Raw genomic sequence first — 9,774 nt, forward strand, 5'->3', positions numbered from 1 at the left:
TCTGCATCTAAGTCAGATTATATTTGACTTGATTGTGTTAATCTGAATAAAATAGAGGAATATTTCTTCTCAACATACTGTGACCGTGCAATCACTACCAGCATCTGATGCAACAATGTTAACACTTCTTTCACTCCTGCCATTGTTTCCTGGTTTCGCCATGTTTGATATCAGAAAAAACAGGGACAAATTCCCGCATCAAACTTTTACATTGCAGAGTTCGGTCTTGTGTTTGTAGAGCTACATGATATATGATATGTGTAACATGTGTACATTTCATGCCTAAAGGCCAATCGTGTGTGACATAGGTTAGTTTATGTGATTTTGATCTGCCTTTAACCTTATCTCTTAGTTTTGCTTTGTTTGACGAATATTCAACAACAGTAAAGGTATATAGGTTTAGTTGTTACATTCGAGAAAGGATGCAATCTCACCAAAGTGGGAGAGGGAAGACCAATGGATGATGCTAGGAGGAGTTTATTTTTCAAGAGGAAGTGTACGTGAAGAGCCTCATTTGTTCTTGTAAAACATGAAACTCAGGGTAAATATGAAACAGGATTATCATAATTCTCACTGGCCAACTGAGAGCAAATGTCATTTTTAATGCCAGAAGAATTGGAACCAGAAGTAAGTATTCTTCCGATGGAGATTTTTCTTCCATTCAATGACATCATGGTTGAACATTTAATCCTCACCTCCACATTTCAGCCTTGACCTCACGTGCATTGATTCCATTACCGATTCAAAATCTGTCCCTTTTGCCCTTGAAAATACATAACAAACCAACCACAAATTTCTTCTACGGTAAAGAATTCCGCAGATTCACGATATTTTGGGAGTAGAAATTCTCAACTGCATTAAATTTGTGACCTCGAATTCAGAAACCATAACCTTTGCTCCTAAACTCTTTCACAAAAGGAAATAGCATTTCTAAAACAATAACACTCCTGAACACAAAGAAATACATCTTTCAGTATGTCAACATTCAATATTCTACATTTTGTTGAGAACAGGCCCTGAAATACTCAACCTTCACTCACAAGACACTCCCCACATCCTCGGGGTCATTCTACTGAATCACATGTCGATGATCTCGCTTTCGACTGGACCTTCTCTTTGATCTAAGGCCCAAAGCAGGTCCCAACATTCCATCTGTTGTATGACGACTGCTTGTATAGTTTTAACAAGGTGTATAGTTTCACAGAAACGTATTATGAGAAGAAAACCTTTCAGGATAACTTATTGCACCGATGAGAGATCCCAATCTAATTGAATACCACTGGTAAGCATTTGGTCCTGATTCCTCTAAATTATTCGCTTTCATTTTGCCATCCAGGTTCGTTGTAAATGTTGTAATTCTATACATCTACATTACTTCTTCTGGCAGCCCCTTCCACAGACGCAGCACACTTGGCGTGAAAATAAAATTAACCAGTCGATCCTTTGTAAACATTTCCCCTCTCACCTTATTAGAATGATCTCGATTTTCGTACTCACACACACCAAAATTATATATATATATATATATATATATATATATATATATATAAACTATCAGCTCACCCGTCAAACATCTACAGTCGAGAGATAAAAGCCACAGTCTACTCAGCCCCTCCCATTGTTAAAATCTCCAGTTCCAGAACATGGGATAACTTTGTCAAACATTTTTCAGGAGAACACAGAGTAATTTTATAAATGCACTTCGGACAACAGATTAGCTGGTGAGATATGAGGACCCCCAGAAGATTAGCAAGGTGATAGGCCAGAAGAAGGTTGTCAAATTTGGAGGGTTTCAACTAGAGGGAGAGTCTGATCGGCTGAGACGATCTTCCATGGAGCGTCAGAGGCTGAGGGGTGAACTGATAAAGGTTTATTAAATCATGACGGGCATGGATATAGTGAACAGACAAAGTCGTTTCCCCGCTATAGGAGTGTCACAAAAACCAAATGACGTAATTTTAAATTGGGAGCACAAAGATTTGGAAGAGACCGAAACAGCAACTCTTACCCGCAGAAGTGGTGCACGGACGGAATGATCTGCCGAAGGAAGTGATTGAAGCTGGTGTCATTGAAACATTGAAAATGCATCAGGATGGGGAGATAATGAGAAGATTTTGTACGGATGTACGCGAAATGCTGGCAAAGAAACCCGATTAATTTAGAATATTTGATCAGCACAGACAAACTGGAGTGAAGTGTCTGCTTCTGTGTTGTTCATTTCTATCAATCTATGACTTAATACAGTCTCTCCTTATAATTCAGAACTTCCATTCCCACAATATACTGATAAATCATTTCTCCAAACTCTCCAGCCTGATAACATATCCCCTATGATCGGGTGACTAGACAGGATACTGTCCAGCAGCAGAGGACTCATCAGCCTCCCGTAGAAAGTCAATATCGATTTGCGCCTCCAATATTCAAAAGTCTGAAAAATGAAGGCATGCATGCTTGACGCCTTCTTAACCATTCTGACATCATGTGAAACAAACATCAAAGAATATGTCTTTCTGCACTAAAATACCACATAAAGCACCAGTTTCACGGTAAACAAAATGGCCTAGTTGTTTTACCAAAACACTATACCTTGAATTGAAATAAAAAGAACACAGAACATAGAACAGTACAGGACAGTACAGATCCTTCAGCCAATGATGTTGTGGCGACCCGTTTTCCCATTGAGATCAATCTACTCTGCACAGCCTACATTTTACTTTCCTGTATATGCACCTATCCAAGAGTCGCTCATAAGTTTCCAGAGTGTCTGACTCCACTGCCACTGTTGGAGGCATATTTTACGTGCTCACCACTCTCTATGTGAGAAATTACCTCTGATGTCTTCTCTATCTTCCTCCAATCACCTTACAATTATCCGCCCTCATAATAATTGTTTCCACGTTGGGAAAAAAAAGTCTCAAACTATCCACTCTATCTATGCATCCCATCATCTTGCACACCTGTAATTAGTCACCTCTCAAACTTCTTTGCTTCCCTGGAAAAAGCCCTAGCTCCTCAAGCTTTCATCATAAGATATGCCCTTCAGTCCTGGCAGAATCCTGGTCAACCTCCTCTGTACACTCTCTGAAGATTCCACATCTTTCCTGTGATGAGGTGGACCAGAACTGAACACAATACTCGAATTGTGGTCCAAACGGTGTTTTAAAGTGCTGCTGCATAATTGAACGGATGTTAAACTCTAGGCCCCTGCAAAATGAAAGACAACACATCACACACCTTCTTTACAACCGTATCAAATTTACAACAACTTTTAGGGAACAATGGACATGGACCCCAAGATCCCTCTGTTCCTCCACACTGTTGAGAATCCTGTCATTATGCCTGCATTCTGCATTTAAATTCTACCTTTCAAAATGAATCACTTCACATTTTACTGGGTTGAATTCCCTCTACCATTTCTTTGCCCAGCTCTGTATTCTGTCAATGTCCTGTTGCAACATACAACAAAAGCCCTCCATGCTGTCCACAACCCACCCACCTTCGTGTCATCAGCACACCTGTTGACCCACCCTTCCACTTCATCATCCAAGCCATTTGTAAAGATCACAAAGAGCAGGTCTCCAAAACGGATCCTTGGGGTATACCACTGGTCACCGAGCTCCAGGCTCAATACTTTCCATCTACTAAAATCCTCTGTCTTCTGTTGGACAACTAGTTTTGTATCCAAACAGCCAGGTGCTGCTGATTCCCCTGCCTCCTTACTTTTTGAATGAGCCTACCATTTGGATCATTGCCACATTCCTTGCTAAAATCTAGATATACCACATCCAATATTCTACCTTCATCAATGTGTTCTTTTCACATCCTCAAAGAATTCAATAAAGCTTTTGAGGCATGGCGTGCCCCTCACATAGTCAGGTTGACCATTTGATATCAAACTGCGATTTTCCAAATCGCCAAAAATGCTGTCTCTCAGACACTTCTCCAATAAACTGTCTACCACAGAAGAAAGGCTGACCGGTCTGTAATTTCCAGGATTATCCCTATTACCTTTGTTGAACAATGGGACAGCGTCTGCCACCCTCCAATAATCTGGTACTGCTCCACTGGGCAGTTATGATGCGAATATCATTGTCAAAAGGGCAGAAATCGCTTCCCCCGCTTGCTGTTATAATCTTGGTTCTATCCCTTATGCCCCAGGAGACTTATCTGCACTCATGATTTTCGAAAAGTCCAGCATATCGTCCTTCCTAACATCAACCTATTCGACCATATTTGCCTGTTTCATGTGATACTCACAAACCTCAACGATCCACTCCATGGTGAATACTGAAGCAAAGTACTCATTAAGAACCTCCGCCACTTCCAGGTGATTCTATGGACAGGTACACGCCACTATCCCTGAATGGCCCTCCCCTCAATCTGGCTATTGTCTTGTTTGTCATATAAACGTAGAAAGCCTTGTTTTTTTTTCCCTTGATCCTAATCGTGAAGGTTCTCTTGCACATGCTTGAAGCTCTCATATGTGCATTCTTCATTTCCTTTTTGGTTACCTTGTAGACCTCAAGAGCACGACCCGACTCTTGCTTCCTAACCCATAAGTAATTTATCTGCTTAAAGTCGATTTGCCACTCCTCAGTCCACCATCTCATTCAATCAAGATATTTTAATAATCTTGGGTTTTGTTTTCACTGTCAACTATAAGACTTATTTTGGTGCCATCCACAAACATACTAATCATGCCTTCTATATTTTCATCGAAGTCTTTCACAAAAATGATGAACAAAAGCGGATCTAGCTCTGAAACTTATTGCACACTACTGGTGACAGACTTCCATTCTGAAAAAACAACGCTCCACTGAAGGGTCTAGACTGGAAACGTCAGCCTTTCAGCTCTTCTTATGCTGCTTGGCCTGCTGTGTTATTCCCGCTATACACCTTGTTATCTCCACCACCATCTTTTTCTCCTGCCATTCAGCGAATTTAACATCAAATTGGCAACCTCACCCTGAATCATAACATAGCTAATAGGTCGACCAAACGGAAACTTGTCAAAGGATTTATGAAAGTCCAAGACAACACAATCTCCAGCTCTGCCCCGTCAATGCTTTTGGTCACTTCTACAAGAAACTGAATCAATATTTTGAGGCAAGTCTTTCAACGCAAATGTCATGATGACTCTCTCTCATCAGTTCTTGCTCTTCCAGATGCATGCAAATCCTATCCCTCAGAATCCAACAACTCACCCATTACTGTCTTAAAGCTCACCAGTCTGTGGTTCTCTGGATTTTCCATCCTGCCTTTCCTATTTAAATAGTAGTACCACATGAGCAACAATCCAGGCATCCTGCATCTCACCTGTATCTATCTATGGTACGTACATCTCAGTAAGGGGCCCAGAAATCTCTTCCCCAGGTTCCCATAAAGCTCTAGGGAGCACCTCATCATTTCCCTAGTTTCCTAGTTCCCAAATGTCCATTCCCCACTCCACAGTAAATTGCAACACAAAATATTTTGTCGAACCTTACCAATCTCCTCTGGTTCCACGCATAGACGGCCACGTTGTTCTTTAAGGGTTTCTATTTTTACCTAGTCACAGAATTGTCCTTAATGTAATTACACAAACATTGAGATTCTCATTACTTCCATTTACCATTCTGCCGCATGTCCGCATTTGTCCTCCCAAGATGCCTCTCAAGTAAACATTTACTATAATTATATTCTTCTCAATATACGCTCGATCCAAACTGTCCATATCTCATAATTGCCCTCCTTTATTTGGCTGGAGACTCAAATTCCCTCCTCATCTAGGATTCCCTACACTGTGCAGCCTTACCCTTTTCACAAACAGGTAAGGGCTGGATCTGAACTCTCGTTATCTCATCCTTAATGTCCTCAGTCTTCCAAATCATTCCTTTTGAATGTCGTCTCCCAATCAATTTCACAAAGCTCCTGCCTCAAGCTATCAAAATTAGCCACACTCTAATGTAGAACTTTATTTTTTGAGCAGTTCTCTCGTTTTCCTTAACTGTTTCAAAACTGATAGAATTGTGATCACTTGCCCCAAAGTTCTCCACAAAGACTTCCATTAATTGACCACTATTACATCCAGACTGAACGTCAAACTAAATTTCTTCTCCACTTGGTACAACCACATATTGAATAAGAACGTCTTCTTGTACACAGTGTCAATTTCCTCAACATCCAAGCTCTCAACTGGGTGACAGTCTCATTCTGTGTGCGGAAAGTTAAAACCCTGTACTATTATGCTACTTTTCTTACAGATACCTGCGATCCACTTACATATTTGCTTCTGATTTTCCCACACACTGTTTGGAGGCCTCTGATAGAAACACAACAAAATGATCATTTTTCTCTCATTTTAAAATTGAACCAAATGACTTTATTGGCCGGTTTCACAGCAATATCTCCACTTTGTATAGCTGTAAAGGTCTCCCAAATTAAAAGCGCCACTCCCGCTTCTGTCTTGCTTCCCGTTTTGTCCTTACGAGAGACATACCTCTGGAACATCAACTGCCAGTCCTATCCTTCTCTGAGGCATTTTGTTCTAATTGAGATCTCCCCATTCATACCTTCAGCCCATCTGAATTCTCTGTCAGTCCTGCTGCTTTCAAATAACTCTGGTTAAATTTATCAGTCTTACTTCGTCTCTGTCAATCTCTTGTTGTTTTTGACTCTTAAATTGCTCATATCACCTCCTGCACTGGTCTCAGCCTTACTTTAGTCTTAGTATTGCCATGGCTCCCACCAATGCCATACATTCCCGTGACTAACTTAAAGCCTCACAAGTAGCGAAAACACATTCCCCCTCAAGTTTATTGGTCCTCTTCCAATTCAGCTTAACCCTTCCCTCTCACACAGGTCACTTGTACCACTGAAGAGATCCCAATGGTCCAAAATGGCGAATCTTTTCCCCTGCAAGACACGGTCAATCACACAATCATGTGCCCTGTCCTTCTATTTCTGCTGTCAAAGTTACAGTCGATACGAAATAAAGGCCAACACGAATTTCGCCATCCTTATGAATGGCTGTTAATTTAAAAAGTTAGATTTTCTTGTGATTTAAGGACCAGCACACGCAAATGTGTCGTGTTGATTTCTGAATTCATTTCATATTTCAATAATATTTTGCCACTCTGTTTTAGCTCTCAAACTGCATAATCTCACTTTTTCCATCTATTCTCAGTTATTTCATCTGTTTGGCATGAATATGCCAAGTTTTTATTTTCAGATTTTGCTGACTCTCAGGTACAGCCAATATCCCTCAACAATTTTTCTTGTGTCATATTCACCATTTCCCTTTTCTGATATTCTTGTTTCATTTGCAAACTTACCGACAACACATTGATTTTTCTCATGTAAGTCATTATCGTATCTTTCAATTATTTGTGCACCAAACACTGATTCCTGTGATGCTACCTTCGTCAGAAGTTGACATCCTGTGAAGTCCAATTCTTCATCTAAATATATTTCTACTTTGAATTTGGCAATCCTCTGTCCACATTAATGTACTGCCTCCAAAGTCACGGGCTCCGAGCTGGTTAAGTTATCATACGTGTGGCACCGTATCTAATGTCTTCAGAGAATCTCAGCATCTTGCAAGTCCTGAACCCTCCTTCTTTTGGATTCTACGTTATCAAATATTTCTACGTTATTTATCAGGCAAAATTTCACTTTCATAAAACTATTTTCTGTCCTCTTGATTATGCTATGTAATATTGAAATGCACTGTTGTTACTTTTTTCAGTAAATGAAGTTAAACAAAATGGCCTTCCTCACCCTTCATGTTATCTTCTCCTTTTTAAATAAAGGTGTTATCCAATCATCAGAGTCTTTTCTGAAATTTTATTACTGCTGTAAAATTAAACCCAGCATAACAAACGCTTCTGTCATTTTTTAAATCCTTGATTCGATCTCATTATTTGCAATGCACTCATTCATATTTAGTTCAATGATTTAAGTGCTTCTTTTCCCCCAGTGAAACTTTCTTTGTTGTATTCCTCACCCTTATTTGGCCCTTCCATATTCAGTCATTTTGGAATTCTACTGTGAAGGCAGATGCACAGTATTTTTTCAAAATGTCTATTTCATTATTGTTCCTAAATATGCATTCTGCAGCTCCAATCATGAGGGCGGTATGTTCACTTTGGCCCTTCTTTTCCTTTCTATATATTTTTGGAAGCGTTTGCTGTCTGTTTTAATATTATCTGCAATTTTAATTTCAATATTTTCCTGCTCACGCCTCATTAATTTTTTGTTTGCCTTTTGATATTTCTTCAAACAATCTGAATACTCTCCTGACCTATCATAATGATGACGTTTAATGTAATGCCTCTTTATTCTTTTTTTGATCTCTTTAACTTCCCGCCTTAACCATAATAACTTGTTTCCTTCTGATAATCATTTCTTCTCACTGGGATATATCTTTGCTCTCAACCAGGAAATATTAAAATCTTAAAAGTATGCCATTGTTCTTCATACGACTTTGCTGCTAAACTCATTTGAAGTCCATTCCAGCAAGCGTGGCCCTCATTTCTTTGTAATTACACTTCTGTAAGCTTGTTTCCAACACAAGTTACTGTCTCCCCAACTGAAATGAAATTTTATTGTTCCAATCTAATCTTAGAGTCTGTCATTATTTACCAAATTTGCCTCTTTCTGCATTACTGGATCCAACGTGTCAAGTTATCAGGTTGGATGCACTACATATTGTTTGAGGAATCTGTCCCACATATGGCCACAGTGGACAGGTCTCTGGCAGTGAGCCTGGACCTGCAAGACAGAAGTGAATGGGGTAGAATCGGATAGCAATTGTTGTGCGGAATTCAATAGTAAGAGGCACAGAGAGGCAGCTCTGTGAACGCGAACGAGATGAATAGAAAGAATGTTGCCTCTTAGGTGCCAGGGCCTGTGACATCTTGGATTGCGTCACTCAAGTTTCTTAAGTGGGAAGGTGAGCAACCAGCAGTCATGGTGCACATCGTTGCAAATGACTAAGGTAGAAAAAAGGACTGAGAATGTGAAAAATGAGTGCTGGGAGTAAGGTTGGAAGTTGAAGTCCGCAAAAAATTCGTGGACCTATCTCTGGATTACTACCAGTGCCACGTGATAACGAGGTAAGGAATAGGAAGAGTATGCATCTAAATAAGTGGTTACAGGGTTCATGTAGGAAGGAGGATTTCTATTATCTGAATAAGTGGATCATATTCTGGGGAAGGTGGGGCCTGTACAGAAACGACGGGCTGGACCTGAACTGGAAGGGCACAAATATCCTGGGAGGGAGATTTGCTCAAGTTGTACGGGATGGTTTAACCTAGATTGGCGGGGATGGGGAATGGGATATGTAATTCAGTGGACATGGTATTCAGCTTTCCAACAGACACAACAGGGAGTGAGTTTGTTAATAAAGATATACACTGGATGGAGCAAAAGTGCGGACACAGGTATGGTTTATGGTGTGCATACTTCAATGTTTGAAGTTTCAGAAATAAGGCGGATGAACTTAGAGCATGAGTCAGTACTCGAAAGTACGATGTTTTGGCCAATAGAGAAAGTTGGGTCACTCGGGGGCAGGAATAATTTTTTGAAATTCTGGGATTCAGATGCGAAAAAAGAAATAGGGAGGCTGGTAAGAGAGGCAGAGGAATGGCATTGTTAGTTTGGGCTGATATAGTAGCTGCTGAATGGCACTTGGAGAATGATACGTCTACAGAAAGAGAGATAACGGGAATTGCAGATGCTGAAAAGTCCGAGATAACAAAATGTGGAGCTGGACGAACACAGCAGGCCAAGCAG

This window comes from Stegostoma tigrinum, chromosome 43, assembly GCF_030684315.1.
Source record: "Stegostoma tigrinum isolate sSteTig4 chromosome 43, sSteTig4.hap1, whole genome shotgun sequence".
NCBI lineage: Eukaryota > Metazoa > Chordata > Chondrichthyes > Orectolobiformes > Stegostomatidae > Stegostoma > Stegostoma tigrinum.